This window comes from Meles meles, chromosome 13 (assembly GCF_922984935.1).
Source record: "Meles meles chromosome 13, mMelMel3.1 paternal haplotype, whole genome shotgun sequence".
NCBI classification, from domain to species: Eukaryota; Metazoa; Chordata; class Mammalia; order Carnivora; family Mustelidae; genus Meles; species Meles meles.
This window is the reverse complement of record NC_060078.1, coordinates 42816770-42838146: the sequence shown is the minus strand read 5'-3', so window position 1 is coordinate 42838146 and position 21377 is coordinate 42816770. Positions and strand designations below refer to the sequence as shown.

General features: G+C 41.3%; 1 protein-coding gene across 8 annotated transcripts in view; it reads right to left on the bottom strand.

Moving 5' to 3' along the window:
• The window catches only part of CCSER2 (coiled-coil serine rich protein 2), a 200079-nt gene extending 188157 nt beyond the window's left edge, over positions 1-11922 (bottom strand). For 6 of the 8 annotated variants that reach the window (XR_006821225.1, XM_046026968.1, XM_046026972.1 and 3 more), the window contains exon 1: positions 11714-11922. The gene's annotated coding sequence lies outside the window, so the exon portion shown is untranslated. Of the gene's footprint in view, positions 1-5724; positions 5839-11713 lie in introns of all 8 variants that reach the window. The other 2 variants (XM_046026970.1, XM_046026969.1) reach the window with 1 other exon arrangement.
• Between the last annotated feature and the right edge of the window lie 9455 nt (positions 11923-21377).

Sequence of the window (21377 nt, the reverse complement as noted above, 5' to 3'; positions counted from 1 at the left end):
CAGATTGTGCTTGCTCGCTCTTTCTCTCTCTCTCTCTCTCACTCTCTTTCTCAGGAAATAAAATCTTTAAAAAAAAAAAAAAAAAGAATTCCTTATTTGTATAATCTTTATAAATTAAACTGATGTAAAAAGTCCAACCAAATGGGTCAATCAAAACTGGGTCAGTGTTGAATAATCATCTACTTTACTCATTCATTCAACAAAAATGTATTGAGTGACTATAAGTTTGGTGCTGAGGCAAGGGAGACCAGTCATGACAGCAAACAGAGTAAAGTACAACAAATATTACAACAAAATACCTGCAAATGTTACAGGAATACAGGTAACAAAAAATACAATGGAGGACGGGTAGAGGAGGCATGGTAAAAATATGCCTAGAAGCTTTTCTAGAAGAGGGGACTTATTTGGATTTTTATTTTTTATTTTTAACATTTTATTTATTTATTTGACAGAAAGAGATCACAAACAGGCAGAGAGGCAGGCAGGGGATGGGGGACAGGTTCCCCACTGAGCAGAGAGCCCGATGTGGGGCTCCACCCCAGGACCCTGAGATCATGACCTGAGCCAAAGGCAGAGGCTTAACTCACTGAGCCACCCAGGCATCCCCTTATTTGGATTTTTTAAAAGATGAGCTGATTTAGCAAAGTAGTTAAGGAGTTGGATGGTATTCTGGAAAAAAGGGGTATTATGTGCAAAAGCATAGAAATGTCAAAGAGTTTCTCGTCTTCATGGAACCATGACAGAAGATAAAGGGCACATCAAGGGAAGGACTTTCTGTACACAGACAGCAAATCAACCATTACCCTGTGATAAGAAACATCAAATATGCATTAGAACCCATAAGAAGCATTCTAAATCCCCTGAAGCAGAGTGCAGGTGTAGGCAGTAGGTGGACAAGAAGAAAAAAAAAAAAAAAAAAGGTGTCTGACTTCCACAGACAACAGAAAGCCACAAAAGATTTTTTTTTTTTATTTGTCAGAGAGACAGAGATCACAAGTAGGCAGAGAGGTGGGCAGAGAGAGGGGGGGAAGCAGGCTCCCTGCTGAGCAGAGAGCCTGATGCGGGCTGGATCCTAGGACCCTGAGATCATGACCTGAGCGGAAGGCAGAAGCTTAACCTCCTGAGCCACCCAGGCGCCCCACCACAAAAGATTTTTAAGCAACAGTAAGACCTTATCAGATCTGTGTTTCAGAAATTCAAAAGTCAGTGGTATGGATAAGTGGCTAAGGAAAGAAAATCTGGAGGGAGACCAATGAAGATTAAAAAGTGATTTCAGTTAATGCTTCAGCACTAAATATTGACAACTATTTACTCAAACATAAATGAACCACAGGAGGAGGCATATAAAGTAATGTAACTGTAATATGGGCTTTCAACATAAGTTTCTGAACTCATCTCAAACATCAACTCAGTAATTAGAAGCAATTACAGAAAAAGCGTGGTCAGGTACATTAGAAAAAAAGGAAAAAGAATGGCCATCAAATCTTTCTCTTAAAAATACTTCACTTACGTTTTTAAAAGTTTTTTTTTTAATTAAATAATTTTTTTTTCCTTTTTTAAAAAGTACTTAACAGTAAAACTACCATACTGGACAAAACAGAATTTAGAACCAAAACAGAATTTAGAACCACAGGGAAAACACTGTGCAAAAATGCTGAGAACGATAAACAGGGAGAAGTTACCAGACAAAAATAGGTTAGCAAAAAAACAAAAACAAAAAGCCCAAAAAACAAAAAACAAACAAAAAAAAACAAAAAAACACAATCTTTGTTACTCACATATAAAACTAGTTTTGAACTGATAAAAATTTGCCAAATTGGAGGTAGGAGGTGTTCTTTAACACCTCTCCCCACTAGCTGCTGTCTTAATTTGAAAGAAATAGGTCAATACATAAAGACATATATATATGATAATAATAGGCCTTGGGTTCGCAGATTAGGATTAGATTAATTTCATTTATTATTTTCAAAGAAATAGCTCCCTAATTTTTTTCACTGGATCATTACATCAGCTATAAATATTTTTGTATTTATTCAAATATACTAGAAAAGCACCCATCTTTAAAAAAAAAAAATAATAACAATTCCTTGACTCCACATCCCCTCTAGCTATTGCCCTCTTTCTCTCATCTTCAATTTATAGCAAACTCCTTGAAAGAATTAGTTGTCTCCAGTTCTTCTCCTACAGTTCTCTCTTAAACACCCTCCAATAAAGTTTTCATCACCACTAATCCACCAGGAACTTCTTACAGTCACTAATGATTTTTGTATTGCTAAATCTAACCGTCATATCCTAGTCCTGGATCTAATAACATCTGACACAGCTATTCATTCACTCCCTCCTTAAAACATTTACTTGGCTTCAGGGATACCATTCGCTCTTAATTCTCCTCCTTCTTCATGGAGTGCTTACTCTTATTCTCTTAGCTCTAGCTCATTACAGAAACCTAAGGCAAAATCTTTGGGCTTCTTCTCCAGCCACAATTCCTTCCTAGATTATCAATCAGTTCCTAGGGTATTAAACACTATGTTTATGTCAGTGACTGGAAATATGTTATCTTCAGCCCAGACCTCTGGCCTGAATCGCAGATGTATACCTCGTTGTCTGGACAAGTATCTCCACTTGAATTGCTAACTTAACACATCCAAATTAAGCCCATTATTTCCCAGCTGCTTTATCTGAAGTCTTCCGCAGCTTGGTAAATGGCCACTCCATTCTTCTACCTGTTCAGGACAAAACCAACAAATGGCCACATCCAATCCACCATCAAATGCTGTTGGCTTTGCTTTCCGAATGTATACAAATTGTTAAGTGCTTCTCCCAAACCCTGCCAAAAATCACTATGATCTCCCACCTTGAATTGCTGCTGGAGCCTCCTGAACAATCTCATTATACCTAGTCTTGGATATTCTCTACATAACTGTTGAGAGGTCTACTTAAAATTTTTTTAAAGATTTTATTTATTTGACAGACAGAGATCACAAGTAGGCAGAAAGGCAGGAAGAGAGAGAGGCGGAGGCAGGCTTCCCACTGAGCAGAGAGCCTGATGTGGGGCTCGATCCCAGGACCCTGGGATCATGACCTGAGCCGAAGGCAGAAGCCTTAAACCACTGAGCCACTCAGGCACCCCGAGAAGTCTATTTAAAACAAGTCAAAGAGCTTTCAGTGCTTCCCTCTTTCAGAGTCAAAGCCAAAGTCCTACTGGCCTACGAGGCCAAAAATGATCATTCATGTACCCTCTCCCCCAGCACGACCTGTGGCCCCCCCACCTCATCTTCCACTAATTACTCTCCTCAGTGTGCATTTCTACTTGCCACTTCTCAAACAATACAAGCATGCTTCAGCTACAAGATATTCACACTCACTTCATCTTCCTCATTCTCTCCCCTAATACCTGCACAAATTAGATCACTATCTCACTTCTTCCTTAGAACTGCTCAAATACCATTCTTCACTGCAGCCTTCTCTAACCATCTTATATAACACAGCAGTATCCTCCTTGCATGCTTCCTTTTTCTGCTTTTCCTCCAAGCACTATAATAACCCACATATTATATATACACTTATTCATTTTCTGTATCTTGTCATTAGGATGAAAGTTCCACAGGGGTAAAAAATGTGTTCTCTTCACTGCACTATTACTAGCAAGGGCTCAGTGGGTATTTCTTGAATGGCTGGATAGCATGAATCAGGAAAATCTAGACTCAATATTTCGTCTGAAAGCCTGGGTTGAGGTTTTTTTTTTTGTTTGTTTGTTTTTTAAAGATTTTATTTATTTATTTGACAGATAGAGATCACAAGTAGGGAGAGAGGCAGGCAGAGAGAGGAGGAGGAAGCAGGCTCCCTGCCAAGCAGACAGCCCGATGCGGGGCTCGATCCCAGGACCCTGGGATCATGACCTGAGTGAAAGACAGAGGCTTTAACCCACTGAGCCACCCAGGCGCCCCTGGGTTGAGGGTTTTATACAGCGGAACTTCTCAGGGCCTGGGAAAATGCTGAAAGCCAAAAGCAATCATGAAATGAAAAAAATAAATCTGAGGAATTTTTTAAAAATAAAAATAAAAGGAAATACAAAAGAAAAAAAAGCCACCTTTGCTTCCCCACTCCCTGGATATATCTCCTATAACCTGGCCTACGAACTCAGATCAAAACATCACCAGACCCATTCTATACTTAAATAGCTCTTACAAATAGTTCCTGCTTTTCTAAACTATGATTGTCAGAGAAAACTGTAACTGCCAACCCAACACTGGCTGCCAAGACATAATGGTCAGAGAAAGCTCTCAAATTTCCCCAAAGCACTCAGGCTGCAACCAAATATCATTAATATGATGACAACAAAACTCAAAGTACCTCCTGGTGTCTGCCTGAGTTAGCTGTCCCTAGTGTATTCTCTAGGGGCTCTGTCATCAAGATTATGGTCTTGGTATGGGGGCAGGGGTATATTTGAGGAAACTGAGAGGAGGACAGAGAGAGAAAGGAAGAAGAGAAGGAGGGGGAGAGAAGGAAGGAGAGGAAAAGGGAGAGGGAGGGAAGAGGGGGAGAGAGAGGGAGGAAAGAAGGGAGAGAGAGAATGAATGGGAATTAATTCAAAGAAAGAGGGCCTAAATTTATTTTTTGTATTTTAAAGAGAGGTGGCCTACTTGTGATCTCTGTCTGTCAAGTAAATAAAAAAAGGTTTTTTAAATAAATAAATAAATAAAATAAACATTTAAAGAGAAGTAGGTTGCCAGGGAATGGAAAGCGCCTACTAAGATATATCACATTACAAAAGGACCAAAACCCTGAGACATCCAGCATTCCTCAGCTAAAAAGCGATCTTGCATCTCCCATTCCCACACACAAAATTGAAGATATGGGGTAGGGGTCATGACAAATTGGACAGTTAGGAGCAGTGACTGTGGTGAAGAGTGTGGTAACAATTACAGAAAAGGGAAGAGAAAAGTAATCATCCATTTTTGTTTTCTCTTTTCCCCTTACTGTACTTACCAAGTACAGAAACCAGCCAGATGAAAACTGGGAAGAAGGCAGAGAGTGAAGAGTAAGGATGCTCTGAAGCAAATAACAGCAGAAGAAATCAAACATGAATTCCTTTTCTAAATGGCTCTTTGCAAACCAGTCATATGGGGCACCTGGGTGGCTCAGTGGGTTAAGCATCTGCCTTCAGCTCAGGTCTTGATCCCAGGGTCCTGGGATTGATCCCTGCCTAGGGCTCCCTGCTTAGCAGGGGGCCTGCTTCTCTCTCTCCCCCCACTTGTGTTCCCTCTCTCGCTCTCTCTCTCTCTCTCTCTGTCAAATAAATTAATTAAATATTAAAAAAAGAAAGAAAGAAAACCAGTCATACAAAATAAGTTACTTGGAACTGACCAAGGAAATTTAAAACAAGCTCCCACACCTTAGATAACTAAGAGCTGTTCAAAGAGAGCAGAGATGCTTAATTATTTGGAATGATGGTCCCGGGCATTTTTAAGATCAACAATCTTTCAAGATGACCCAACTATATTCAAACTGATCAAGATGGAAAAGAAAACAAGTGAAAAACTTCAGCTTTCACGCATCCAGTCTTTAAGAATCCTCTGGCTTCTCAAGGGTTCTAAATCTCAAAACAATCAGAAATCTTGAAAGCCAGAGAAGTAACTGGGGGAACACTGAAAAGCAATCAACTCAGCAGAGAAGAGCTGAAAACTCACAGATTACACCTAACATACTCATTTGTCAACTCACGTAAAAAGGAAAGAGACTTCTAACTGGTTGCTCTCCAGAGGGTGTGTCACATCCCAGCATCAGCACCAGTAGCAAGTGTTAGAAGCTTAAAGAAGCAGGAAACCACAGGATACTCTGAGAAAGGTATGGGAGGAAAAAGTAACAAAGACGACTGAGTTATATATAACTGCAGGTCATCAGCATATCACACTAGACACAACAACTAGAACTGTTTGTAGCCTGAAGTAGCATTCTGTATTTACTTTTTAAGTACTTCCCTCTCCTTAAAACTCCTCCCCAGTCTGGCACTGATTGCTCTCCCTGCTCCTCCCTGACAGCTGCCACTTTCTAGAGCTCCTCTTTCTCCAGGCACTATTTGATTTAGGTGGTTTGGTGTTTCCCACCCCCAATTCAGTCTTCTACCATCTTCCTGAATTAGCTCATTCTGTATTAGATCATGCTTTCTACTCTGTCCCTATCCTTGAGAAGCACATAATCCAGTGGGGCAGGTAGATGTGTCACTAGATTAGGTGCAATACATCATAGTCAATGCAATGAAAGAAACATAATGACGTGCTGGAAGTACATATTCATCCGTCATTACCCTATTTCATATTTTCCAAATCAACACTCCAGCTTCCCACACTCTTGTAAATCAGTGACTTACAAGTCCTGTATCTTTCCATAATATCCCCTGATCTCCAAGGCCACTTTGCATTTCAGGCTTCCTTTCTCATATGACCTCTTCAACCACTTCCTATCAGAAAACAGTTCAATATATTTCCACACCACTACATCAGCCAACTCCCTAAAAGACATATCCTATTATCCTCTTGCTTTGAAACATCTAATATCTTTCCAATGCCTACAAGATAAAGTTCGAATCCTTAGCACAGAAATTAAGATAATACAGTTCTCAAACAAAGCCTTTTAAAAGTAGGCAGACTGAGTTCCAGTTCCACTGCTTACTAGCTGTGTTACCTTTGGCAGGTCACTTTACCTCTCTAAGTTTCCTCATTTGCAAAGTGAGGATATGAAAACAACCTACTCATGGTTGTTCTGGGAACTAAGTAAGCAACTCAATGCCAAGTACCAGCACAGTATCCAGCATTCACTCGATGTTAACTACTACCCTGGGATATCTCATCTATCTAGAATATCTCACTCCTCAAAGGAAGCAGATTACCAAGTCTGACTCTCATATGTTTTAGAATGATTAACAATAAGAGTTAAATCAGAAATAACCTTCTGGTTAACCATGAATCAACAAAAACTTCAATTAACCAAAGTATGCTTTCCTGAAATTTTCATTTGTTGAAATTTACTATAATTTATTTAAAAACAAGTACCTATTTATTTAAAAAAAAAACTAGATTAGTTTTGTTTTGTTTTCTATCCAAGTTCAGGAAGGAAAAAAGCCGCTTAACCAACAGAAACTCAGATATTTTTAAGAAGGTGATTCTCGGGGCGCCTGGGTGGCTCAGTGGATTAAGCCACTGCCTTGGGCTCAGGTCAGATCTCAGGGTCCTGGGATCGAGGCCCGCATCGGGCTCTCTGCTTGGCAGGGAGCCTGCTTCCTCCTCTCTCTCTGCCTGCCTCTCTGCCTACTTGTGATCTCTCTGTGTCAAATAAATAAATAAAATCTTAAAAAAAAAAAAAAGAATGTGATTCTCTAGCATATAAAATTCACATAAATTAAATTCAAACTCAATTGCATATATAATTTTCTAAAGATATAGACATGTAACAAAACAAACTCTAGAAGCTTAAGAAAATAAAAGTGTATATCACGTAGATGGTGGACTGAGATTTATTCTTAGACCTCACAATCAAGTGATGAAATCACAAAAATTTTGTAAGTCAGTGATTTTAATAACTTAAAAAACTGCCAAACCCACAATAATAACAACAGATCAGATACATATTTTAAGAGATTCATATATTCATGATGTTAAGCGCTAATGAAAATTGGTAAAAAGATTCCAATAAATTCAGGTGCAAGAGACAAACAATTCACACAAAGGAGAAGGTAAAACTAGAAAAATACTGCATTTGCTTTTCTACTGTGGATAGTGATGTTAGACAGTAGATGCCCTTATACCTATTTTTAAAAAACAAACCTTTTTTTTTAAAGATTTAGATTTTATTTATATTTGAAAGAGAGAGATAGTGACAGTGAGAGAGAACATGGGTGTGTGTGTGTGTGTGTGTGTGTGTATGTGTGTGAAGCACGCTCACTACTGAGCAAGGAGCCCAGCATGGGGCTGGATCACAAAACCCAGGCATCATGACCTCAGCCAAAGGCAAACACTTAACTGACTGAGACTCCCAGACACCCCTAAAAACCAAACTTTTAAAAAAACAAAAAGCTGTAAAAGTCTGATGAAACTGGTCAACCATCATCACAACACAGAGGCTGTGTAAATAAATTAAAAAAAAACTTTTAGAAATAAATTCAGCAATATTTTTCAAAAGTGACAAAAACCTTCATACCCTTTGACCTTGTAATTCCCCCTCCTGGGTCGTTAGCCTAAAGTAAAGAAGCAAAACAGCACAGCTGTATAATAACTGCATTACTTGCAAAACAAGAAGCAACTTGGATGTCCAACTATTAAAAATAAGTAACTCAATTCACTGCAACATTGTATAACTTAAATGTATAAAAATTATAACAAAGGAAGACATTAAATATGAAAACAAATATCAAACATTATATTTATGCTTTGATTATAGTATAAAGTCACGTATACATGGTAAGAATTAAATGAGAAGAAAAATTATAAACTTTTTTTTCTTATTTCTTTCATCATGAAGTTGTTTATAAAATAAAAAGCCTGTTGGAGTTGATCAGGCCCACTACAATAAGTACACATTTCGAAATTGGCTTTTCAGAGGCAAAAACCACGACTGTCCATTTTCCCCCCAAAAAAACCTATCCCAGAGGGATAATCAGATAGGCTCCTCTCACATACAGACCAGCCATACATGTAATTTTAGCCATGTTACTAACCATCTGTAACCTTATTATGTTAAAATCTCATTTTACCATCAAAACGTAACTGTATGTGGGATCTCCATATGGTAAGCAGAAGCCACTTGTTATGTGGCATCTGGAGAGAGGGCCCCAAGCACTGAAGTTAAAAACTATCTGGCCAATGGAGTAATGACGGTCAGGTTTCTCCTCTATCCCCAGATGAATAATCATGTTTCTCACCACTCAAGGGCTCTAAGCTCCTAAGAGTGGCAGCTAAGCATTCATGGAGGGAGAAAATACAAGCTGATTTGTTCTCCCTCTGAAAATTGGCAGCTTCCTCATTTTCCCAAAAAGCACCATGAAGTAATGAAAAATACACAACCATGAGGTCAGGAGATGTGGGGTACAACTGACCCTAGGAAACCTCAAACCTCAAACCTCAATCTTCCGAGCTTTGGTTGTTTAATAGGTAAAATTTTTTTTTTTTTTTTTTTAAAGATTTTATTTATTTATTTGACAGAGAGAGATCACAAGTAGGCAGAGAGGCAAGCAGAGAGAGTGAGAGGGAAGCAGGTTCCCTGCCGAGCAGAGAGCCCGATGCGGGACTCGATCCCAGGACCCTGAGATCATGACCTGAGCCGAAGGCAGTGGCCTAAACCACTGAGCCACCCAGGCGCCCCGAATAGGTAAAATTTTACATCTGAACCAAATAATGTATTAATTCCTTCAAATTCAACATTCTATTTATTTACCCCCTTTACTAATACATGTCTGTGACTCTCAAAACCTTCCACTCAGACTGTAGAACAATTACTAAGACTTAGAATTAGCAAACTGGGGGCAAAGGAAATACAGATAGTCAAAATTGTATCCGAGGTCTGTCCCTTTCTACCTGCATGACCTCGGGCAAGTAACTTTGCCTCAAAATAAAGTCCTAAAATCAACGAAGCAGCAATCCTTACTGGGCCTGCCATTTTTACTCTTGCATCATAAAATGTATTGTTTTTTTGTTGTCATAACTGAGGTTTCATTCCCAACCAGGAACAATTCTGACTGTGTTCTTGGAAATTTAAAAATACCTTGCACATCCACCTTTTCCATGTTTTCTGATATTGAAAGAGACAGTTAACAAAGTTTGCCTATCTTAAATCTATATTCAGGATTAAGAGCATTCCTCAAAAATGTATTCAATAAATAGTTGAGTACCTGTACCACATAACAGTACATGCTAGAGTTGCAAAGGTCCTTCCCTGAAGAAACCTAAAAGTCTTAGGGAGAGAGACATAACCAAATCATTACTAACTGGCAAATACTAAATGTAGAATATATGATGTGCTACTGGATCAGTCAAGACAAGGGGGATAACATGTTTGGACCATTTTCAGAGGTGACATTTTCAGTAGGTCTTGAAAAACAAATTGTTTACTAGGGAGAGAAGAATTCTCAACAGAAGGAACAGTGTAAAACCACAAAGGAAGAGTCATCTTCAGAGAACCCTTAAGTAATCTTTGTATGGAATGTCAGGCAAGATGGTGGAAATGAAATCAGAAACACAAGTTATCAGAAATTGTGAAGGACTTTGACTTTTATCAAACACAGATAATGTAGAGTCATTGACAGACTCAATTACCTATACTGAGTCATTGATGGAAGCAAAGTCCCCTTGTCCAGTACACAAAGGAGTTGAGTCAAAGCAACAAACAAAAAAATGCAGGTCTCAATCTGGAAATACAGAGTAAGTGGTTGGTTGTTGCTGTTGTTTTAAATGGAAAGTTCCTGCCCTCAGGATGGCTTCTAGCAGTTTCTCACTATGGCATATTAATACCACACTGAAGTAAGAGTATGAATTATGGTAAAGGATTCAAGAAAGTGTGTGTTTTTTTACCTAAAGATTCTTTGAAGTCAATGTTGAGAACACTAAAGAAAATAATGAAATAATACTAAAGAGCTATAAGAAATCAGAAGAGGTAAACAGTAATTATGTCTTAGAAGACTGACTTCGGTGAAACCGTTCAGGAATGTTTAAATAGTTATCATATATTGACTGCAGATAAGACATGTTTTGTGCAGAAGGGTATCTTAAATTCCTTTTGGTTAAAGAAGAGCTGCCACCACTAAAATCTTTAAACTAGTCTAAAAGATTTTTTTAAAAACTGGCATAATTAATACGTTCCATTACATTTTAATGCTCAGAAAAAAAAGGGAGAAAAGGAATGTCTTCTCAAATGGCGACTCCGAAAAGGCTAAAGCTCAATTTTTATCTCACCAGTGGGAGCAAAACATTCACATTACAATTTGGGACCACGAAGAGTCCCTGCATCAGTAATTTCCACACTGCTAAGGCCTAGTCTTGGACCTGAAAGCCTAACTGGCTGGGTAGCCTACAAAGATGAATTTGCAATTATTGAAATTCAAACTCAAGCCTAGCCACCGACGACGACTACCTCAAAGGAATCATTCTTCCTTTTACTTTGATTTAAAAAAAAAAAAAGTAGGAGCATAAAAACCAAATACACGTATAAAAACAGGAGATGTCAAAAGGAGACAGAAGCAGCATCTGAACCTATATGGCAACGGTGTGGTCCACCAAAGTTTGATGTCAGGATGTGTTTCAGGGTGTGTCTTTGTTTTGGCCCAATTTAAAAAAAAAAAAAAAAAAAAAACGTCATTCAGGGCAACCGGGTACTTTCCCCTGTCAAACCTCACAAGCATCCTGGCTCTGAAATCACAGGGTAACTTGGCCTCGCCCTGATTCCTCCTTCGAGAAAGGCACAGCCCCGCGCCCGAGGCCCCCCGGCGCGCCTGTCACAGCCCGGGAGTGGGGGGGCGTCCGGCCTCCAGGCTCCACGCTCGCCCCTCCTCAGGCAGCTCGTGGAGAGCTCGAGATGGTGCGGGGAGGGCGGAAGGCCGGAGAGCGTCACTGTCTCACCCCAGGTGCCTGGGCCCGCGACCTGACGCGCCCCCCGCCCTGGACTGTGCCGGGCATCCGCCCCACCCCAACTCCGGCCCCGGCTCCCTCCCGACCCCCACTCTCACCGTGCGGAGGTCACGCTGCCTCCTCCGCCGCGGCCCGACTGCGGGCCGCTCAGTAACCTACGGGCCCAAGGACCGCAGGTGAGGCGAGGCACTGCCCGTCACATCCCCACCGGCCCCGCCGCCGGATCAGCAGCAGTCAGCATCGCGTTCGCGGCCTGAGGGAGCGCCTGACTCCGGAGACACCGTGCCCCCTCCCTCGGCCTGCGCCCGCCCTGGACTCCGCCCTCCAGGGCCCGCGCAGCGCGCGCGCGCAGCCCCGCCCCCCGGGACCGCCGTGCGCAGGCGCAAACCCCACGGGGCCAGGCTCCACCTTCAGGCCCGCCCCCGCCGCCTGATTCCGGCCTCATCCCACCTCTGGCCCCGCCCCCCCGGGCCGGCCTTTCCCAGGCTCCGCCCCCACCTCGGAATCCACCTCCCTCTCCACTGACCTTGCCTCTCTGCCCCCTGACTCAGGTGTCTGCTAGGCTGAACCCGTGATGCCGGCCCCGTGGCTGACCTCAGCTTTAGCCAGCACCTTGGACTAACAACATTTGCTGCTAGACCGCGGTCAAACTTGTCAGCTCCTCCTCTTGACCCGAGAAGTTCATAGCTTGAGCTTCGGGACTGACGTGGGCTCCTCTCCCACCTTTCGGTGGAATGAGCATCTCCAGCATTTGTGTCCATCCCTGTTCCCTGCACTTCCGTGCTGTGGGGCCATGCCTGAACCACACACCTAACCTACCACACCAAAACACGGGGTCTTGCTGAGGCTGAGGGGATGGAAGAGGCACCCCCAAATGCTGAGATCTGCAGCATCTCCATGGCACCATCAATCTGGGTTCCCTTTGCCACGAATTAGTTCCTACTTTCCCCTGGAACTTCCATCACCCACAGGCCTTCTTCCTTTCCTTTCCCTCTCGGTGGCTAGCTCTGCCATGAGTACTCTTACCCTGAAAGTCTCCGAGGTCTGGCTGAGTGTTAGAGCCTGCAAGCTGCACTTATGTGGCAAATAGACTAGCTGCTCACTGAAATCCTTTTAGGCCACACCAACAGATCGACAGCAACAAATGACATTTAAGGAGAATTCTAGTTTATTGATTACAGTTAAAAGTATAGTATACATATTAAGGGGGAAATATCCCTTAAGTATCTTAAAGCTCTGTAACTCCTTTTGTCTCTGCTTTTTCTCAGGTCAGGACTGTCCAAAATTTTAATTACCTCTGGGTTTTTTCCTCCAGACTTGGACATTATAATTAGTTTTATACAGTATACATTTTCTTATAATTACAAGTCTACCATTTTTCCTCATTAATTATTGCATTTAATATTTGCTTAAGGATCATACTCCTTTTTCTTGAGGTATATCCTTCAAATGTTCTTTTTGTTGAAGTCCATTAATAGTAAACTGTTACTTTTTTTAGTACAAAATATTTTATTTCATTTCATTCTTGAATTTAACATTAAGCTGTGGGTAAAGTTTAATGTGAGAATCTCCTTAAACTTTTGATAATATTCTACTGTATTCTAGCTTTCACTGGTGCTACTGATAATTTTTAATTGATTTCTTATTGTTTTGGGGTAAACTGTCTATGTGCTCTGGATCTTTTAAGATAGCTTTGATTTTAACATTCTGTAGTTTTATTATTATGTGGCTTACAATGGATTTTGTCTTATTTATATTGTGCAGGGTTTCTTGTGCTTCCTGAAACTATAAATTGAAATCTACCATCATTTTTGGGTAAAAAAAAAAGAGAGAGGGAGAGAGAGAGACAGTGTTTTTTAAAGTCCATCATTTCCTCACTGATTTTGATGCAGTTTGATGTTTGGGTCCAAGAGTGAATGGTCAAGAAAGAATTCTTGAAATGTTTTTGGTGCAAAAATGTGTTTTGTTTAAAGCATGTGACAGGACCCCTGGGCAGAAAAAGTTGCATTATAAGTCTAAGAAATGACTGATTATATAAGGTTTCTTATCCTGTGGAGGGGAAGGTGATGTTAGGGCTCCAGGAAATTGAATCTACAGGTTCCTGGAGGTCTGGCTATTATTAAGATTGTGTTTTTCTTGTAAATCATTAAGACAGTGACAAACTGATAGAATTTCTTGTCCTGAGTGACTGTGATCTTTATCAGTTGACCATTTGTTTTTCCTTTCTTTGTTCTTGGGCGGTCATGAGTGCCTGAAGAATATCATACATATCCCATTGCTACCTTGGGGCAGGGGCTGGTTATGTGGAGTGTCAGTTTGCCTTTTGCGCTCAGCTTCCCTTTTGTTATCTCCTCATTTCCCCCCACCCCCACCCCCAAACAATTTTGACCCTTAAATCTTTAAGATTGTTGAAGGCAGAAAGGTCTCATCTTCTGCAGCTTCTTTCCGCTGAACAGGGGCAGAGAGATGTCCCTACCTATGGGTCATCATCAGTCAGGGCATACAGGGGGGAGTTATGAAAGGTGGAGGTAGCTGAGTCCAATGTGGACAGCAAAGAAATATCTCTGTGGGTGGTAAGGACCATCTATCTATGTGAAGTTATTGTAGCGATGGAGTCTCAGCACCAAGCAGAGAAACTTTTAAAAAAGCAATATATTAAAATTAAAATGGTTATAAGAATGAGAAGTCCAACAAAGAGACCCTTAATAGTCAACCATAGTCCTTCCCCAAACCAGGAACGTAACCAATCATTGAAAGAGAGGGAAGGATTTTGTAGAGCCTTAAATTGGGTATTCATATCTTTTAGTAAACCTGTGACATTTTTGTGACGATCTGGGATGTATACAGAGCACTCTGTTTTAATAATGACACATGTACCTCCTTGTGCTGTGGTTAGGACATCTAGAGCTATTCTATTTTATAGAACCACTTTGTGCATTTGTGTAGTTTCAGTATTAAATAAGGAGATGTTGTCTTATGAATCATTGAGGGCTTTCATGGTGTACTTATTGAGGGCTTAGATATGCCAAATTATACTTTCTAATCCTACAAATGGAACAAAAATGGATACTAAATGGTCATACCATTGGAAAACAGATCATGTTCATCTTTATTTTAAATTGGGAAGATTATGGGCGCCTGGGAGGCTCAGTCAGTTAAGCGTCTGCCATCAGCTCAGGTTATAGTCCCAGGATCCTGGGATCAACGCCCCCATCAGGTTCCTTGCTCAGTGGGGAGCCTGCATCTCCCCCTTCCTCTGTCTGCCACTCTCCTTGCTTGTGCTCTCTCTGTGTCAAATAAATAAATAAAATCTTTAAAAAAATGAATTGGGAAGACTAGTTGGGATAATGATGATTTTGATAATGTGCACACGAATCCAGGCAGAACCTAAGGTGTAATGTCCTATCACTGGAGGAAGCCAAGGTCATAGGTTAGTTCCTCATAACCACTGGGGTCCATCTGGAGCTAGCCATCTGATACCAGTTTGCACAATCTAATCAGTAGCAAACCCATCAGTAGTCTGGAGTACAATTGTTTGAGAACATGTTTCCAATGATCGCCGTCTTAAATGTCAGGTATTATTTGGGGGTATAAAGATTTTTCCCTCATGATTAACAAGCCAGTCCTATGCATTTTTTTTTAATTTATGGTTTTGGGATTTTTTTTTAGATTTTTAATTATTTATTTGTCAGAGAGAGGGGGAGAGAGAGAGAAGGAGAGCACAAACAGGGGGAGAGGTAGGCAGAGGGAGAAGCAGGTTCCCCATGGGAGCCCAATGCAGACTCAAGCCCAGGACCTTGGGATCATGACCTGAGCCAAATGTGGACACTTAACTGACTGAGCCACCCAGGCATCCCTGCATTTTTTAAATATCCTCATTCCTGGGCTATGTAAATTTCTTAGTCTGAATAGACTGGGGTTAGGGACTTTACTGGAATCAAGACTAGTATGACGTAATATTTATTTTGTGCTGCCTACCTGGCTGCACAGTCTGCTAAGTTGTTTCCTTTAGATTCTAAGGTCATATCTTTTTGATGTCCTCAGAAGTGGATTATGGCTACCTTCTTAGGTAGGTGTACAGCCCCAAGAAGTGTAATTATTTCAGACCCATATTTGATTGGAGAGTTATGAGTTGATCATAATCCCGTTTCCTTCCAAATTGCCCCATGGGCACGTAGCACCAGGAAAGCATAATTGGAGACTGTATAAATATTAATTTTTAGACCTTGTGCCAACTGAAGAGCATAGGTAAGTGCTGTTAATTCAGCCCTTTGAGCAGAAGTGTTTATTGGAGGGGCTTTTGCCTCAGTGGTCTTAGTTAAACTAACTACAGCATATCCAGCATTTCTTTCTCCCTATTCATGAAGCTACTGCCTTCTACACCTGTGGATTTTAACCAGCTGTCCCCTACATTTTCATTAGGGGGAACTTTCAAATCTGGTTTGCTAGAATAAACATGAGAAATAATCTCTGAGCAGTCATGTTCTATTCCTGGAAGTATGATGGTCAGGTACAGACATAAGGATAGCTGGGTTAAAGTGTGACAGGTTTTAAATATTATTTTAGGTGTGTCTAAAAACATAGCCTGGGGGCACCTGGGTGGCTCAGTGGGTTAAAGCCTCTGCTTTCGGCTCAGGTCATGATCCCAGTGTCCTGGGATCGAGCCCCACGTCGGGCTCTCTGCTCCGTGGAGAGCCTGCTTCCTCCTCTCTCTCTGCCTGCCTCTCTGCCTAGTTGTGATTTCTCTCTGTCGAATAAATAAAATATTAAAAAAAAAATTTTTTTAAATAAAAACATAGCCTGGTATTTAGTAAGTCAGCCTCTCATCATCCATTGGTGGCCTTTGGTCTCTAGGACACTTTGGAGCTGATGTGGAGTCATCAATGTCAAGGATCATTCCATAATAAGTTTTGAAACTGCCTCTATCAGGAGAGCCTTTGCAGCCACTGCTCAAAGGCAAGCTTGCCACTCCAGTGCTACATTATCGAGTGACTATGAAAAATAACCCACCGGTCTTGTTTCACCTCCTGATTTCTGGGTAAGAACTCCTAAAGCTTATCCTTGTTTTTCTGGTACATATACAATGAAAGGTTTTTCTAAATTTGGTAAAGCCAAAGCTGGGGCTCATGAAAGCTTAGCTGTAAATGTTTGAAAGTCTGTCTGCTGGGCTTTAGTCCAGAGTAAAGGTTCTTCATCAGGGCCTTTAACTGAATCATACAATAGTCTGGCTAAGAGCCCAAATCCAGGAATCCAAGGTAGCAAAAACCTGCATGCTTAGGACAGTACAGAGTGGTTTTTTCATAACCGGGGGTCCATGATCTAATATAGCTTTTTTTCCTGTCAGTAGCCAGAGTGCAATGGCCTGGTATGGTTCATATCCCAAGTATTGTACTTTCTATTTAAACGTTTGTGCCTTTTTAGGGGAGAAATGACACCTTCTGTCTGCCAAGAAATTAAATAAAGTTATAGAATTACTATCAGATGTTTCTTTTGTGGGACTACAGATTAAAATATCTTCCACATATTGAACTATAGTCCCTTGAGAAAGGGAGATAGCATGGAGGTCCTTATCAAGTGCAGCCCTGAATAGGTGAGGACGGTCTAAATTCCTGCAGCAAGACTGTCCAAGTTCACTGAGCAAGCTCTGAGCTTGAAAGTGAGGTCCATTCAAAAGCAAGTAGTGGCTGTGTTTCTTCACTTAGAGGAATACAAAAGAAGGTGTCTTTTATTTTTTTTAAGATTTTATTTATTTATTTGGCAGAGAGAGAGAGCACACACAAGCAGCGGGAGCAGCAGTGAAAAGAAGAAGGAGTAGCAGGCTCCCTACTGAGCAGAGAGTCTGAGACCCTGGGATCATGACCTGAGTTGAAGGCAAGATACCTAACAGACTGAGCCACCCAGGTGCCCTAAGAAGGTATCTTTTTTTTTTTTTTTTTAAAGATTTTATTTATTTATTTGAAAGACAGAAATTACAAGTAGGCAGAGAGGCAGGCAGAGAGAGAGAGGAGGAAGCAGGCTCCCTGCTGAGCAGAGAGCCCGATGCGGGGCTCGATCCCAGGACCCTGGGATCATGACCTGAGCCGAAGGCAGAGGCCTTAACCCACTGAGCCACCCAGGCGCCCCAAGAAGGTATCTTTTAAATCAAGTACTGTAAACCAGTTGGCATCACCAGGGCCATGAGTGAGAATAGTATATGGATTTGGCACTAGTGAATGAGTAGGCACAACTATTTCATTTATAGTTCTTAAATCTTTCGTACCATTTGATATTCCCCATCTGACTATTTTACTGGTAAGACTGGAGTGTTATAAGGAGACTGACAAGGTTTTAAATTACCATGTTTAGTAATTATCAATTACTAAACTTATCAATAAGAGAAACTTATCAATAAGTGATTCCCAGCTTTTGTCTCAGGTTTTAAAGGGTATTGTTTTTTATGAGGTATAGTAGTTGAGTTCTTCGAGGTCATTTTAACTGGTTGAGTTTTAAGAGCCCATCCTGGGACACTGAAATCCCAGACCTGTGGATTTACTCCTTCCAGATATTAGAACGGATACTGGGGTAAGGTTTTAATTCTGTGGGTGTTAAAGAGAACATGCCATCCATCCTCTTCTTTAGTAGGAGCAAACTTGCTACCTAGTTTATACATCAAGTCTCATCCAAGTAATGGAGTAGGACAAGATGGAAAGACTAGAAAAATGTGAGTGGCTATGACTTCAATATGACTTCTAGATTTATAAGTTAAAGGCATTGTCTGGTGGCACATTTTAGTTTATCGTTCTATGCCAACAATTTTACAGTTAGAAAGACAAGTAGGGCCAGAGTGCTGAATAAGAACAGATTAAGTGGCTCCTATATCAATAAGAACATTGATAAAATTACCTCCCACCTATAAAATTACCAGGATAACACATGGCTCAGTCATCTTGATGGCAAAGGGAGCTGGACAAGCCTGAGGGCCCCGTCATGCCAGATCCTCTGGTTCCTGCTCTTGGGTGAGGAAGTGAGTTCCTGTCTTCCTCTTTCTCTGGAGTTGAGCACAGTCTGTCTTCCAATGTCCTTTCTTCTTACAGACAAGATGTGACCCTGATGGAAAACATTTGTTTGGACATTCTTTACTCCAGTGTCTGATTTGGCCACACTCATAGCATGGGGTCTTACCTGGTCCTTTCTGTGATACTGGCATCGTCTTTGGCCCCCAGTTGGTCTGGTGTTGTGGGGGAATCTGCAACACAGCAGCCAATATTTGAGCCTGTATTTTATCCTGCAACTTAGCTCCCCAGTCCTTTTCCTGCTGTAAGGCCATACCTCTATTATTAAGGACTCTAGTAGCTACCTCTAGTAGGGGCTGGATAGGGGCTTCAGAGGACCTAAAGTCATGTTAGTCATTTTTTGGCAAATGTCAGGGGCCAACTTACAAAATGCACATTTAATAGAGTTGTTCCCTCAGGTGAGATTGGATCCAGATTTGTATACTTACAGATGGCTTCTACTGAATGACCCTGAAATAGAGCTGGATTCTTATCAGCTCTTTGAGTAACTTCCTGAATTTTATCAAAGCTTACAGGTTTAGAGAATCTTTTTTCATTCCTTCTATTAAACAGGTGATTATGGTCTCATCTTTCCTTGTCCTGTCTCTTTTTGGTAATTCCTGGGAGGTTCATTATTGGGAACAGCAGTGCCCCCCTACCAGATAATGATCTCCATCTCCAGCTGCCAGCTCATCAGCAAATTCTTGAGGCCTTGCCCAGATACAGTTCTTTTCCTCAGAGGCGCAAGAATGAGTTAATATGATGTATATATCTTGCCAAGTCAAATCAAACGTAATAGATAATTGTTGAAAGCCTTCCATAGGTTGAGAAGGGTTTTTGGAATAGCGTTCTAATTGTTGTTTTATCTGAGTCAGGTCTGCCATGGCGAATGGGACATGGACTTTAATTGTGCCCATTTTCCCATTAACAACCTCCCTAAGAAGATGTAGTCCAGATTTAGGTGGAGCTGCCAGATGATAGGGGGTTCTGCCCCTGGTACGTCCAACTGAGCTGAGAGCAGAGGGGTCTTGGGGTTTATAAGGAAAAATAATAGTAACAGAGCCAGTGTTCTCTTTTTTTGGACTGGCTGGCGATTCATTGAGTAGCCCAGATAGGTTAGGAGGAAGGGGCCTATTTAAACAATCATCCTGCAATATGACCAGAGGGGGCTTATTAACCTGGTTGGCAGTTAAACACATTCTACAAGAGGTTCTCAGGGCAGGGTTCTGATTCAGGGACATGAAGGCCTGGACATAGAGTACCTCAGTTCATTTGCCCTGGTTTTTTGCAGAAGAGCTCTAACTGATAGCCATTAATGGGCCATTTTTCCTTGTCTCTTGAGGAGTACTGAGGCCATGCACTGTTACCTATGATCAGCTTTTTCTTTCTTAAATCTTGCAATTGAATTGATTCCAGGGTGTTAAAAAGCATCCTAAGGGAGAATTCTCTGAAACTAAAGAAGAGCCCATGCTCCTAGAAAAGTTGAGAAAGTCCATTACCAAAGAAAGAAAGAAAGAAAGAAAGAAAGAAAGAAAGAAAGAAAGAAAGAAAGAAAGAAGAAAAAAATCCACCCCTGACTCCCAGGCAGCATTCCATGCAGGATGTGTCAGAGATACCTGGTGTCAAAGAGACTGAAGGCACCCATCGAACAAAATTGCTGTGATCACCACCCTGCCTTATGGGAGGGATATTGGTGCCCCACCCCACTGACATCCCCATTGCATTCTAGGCTACAAATGGTGCCAGTGAAGAGACCAAAATGCCTTGGTGTGCCAGGAAGAACCTGCCATTTTTAACCCAGGGAAAACACACAAAAAAAGTTTTACAAGCTACCTAATTTTGTAATTTAAGTAGTTAGTAGGCGACACTGATGGAAAACAGTGAAGATAGAAATCCTCCATGATCTAAGCAACATTTCAACACATGTAGACCTTACAGCCAACTTCCCTAGGAAACATTCTCTGGTTGGGTTTTAATTCACTTTGGTGCTGGTTTCAACTGGCTCTAGACAGAGGCCAAAGTCGCGTAGAGCAGAGATGTGAAGGGGACCACATTAGACCAATGAGGAGGAAACCTCACATGGGAGTCTTAAGATTGGCAGCTGTCCCATTGACTTAGGTGGTGTCCTGTGCCTAGAAAAGACAACTTTTAATAAGTACAGAAATGATGAGAGGGCTTCAAGTTTCTTGGTCTTATTACCATTCTAGCCATAGTACTAACTTCCAACCAAAAGGTGGGCTTTTTTCCTCCCTATAGAGGAGGCATGGGATAGAGGATTGCAGCATGAGTAATCAACATGAAAGTGTTCCAGTAAGACTGTACTCCTTGAAAAGTCCCTGAAATTAAAGAAAAGGAAGAGGAGAGGAAATATTCACCAAGTTTGCACCCAGGCTGAGTCCAGATGAGAAGACATGAGCCCCAGAAGGAGCGCCAAAATAATGAGTTTTGCTGTTTGGGTCCAATAGCGAACAGTCAAGAAAGAATTCTTGAGATGTTTTAGGTGCAAAAAGGTGGTTTTATGGGGTGCCTGGGTGGCCCAGGGGGTTAAAGCCTCTGCCTTTGGCTCAGGTCATGATCCCAGGGTCCTGGGATTGAGCCCTACATTGGGTTCTCTGCTCAGCAGGGAACCTGCTTCCCCCTCTCTCTCTGCCTGCCTCTCTGCCTACTTGTGATCTCTGTCTGTCAAATAAATAAAAAATATATGTATTTTTAAAGGTGGTTTTATTAAAAC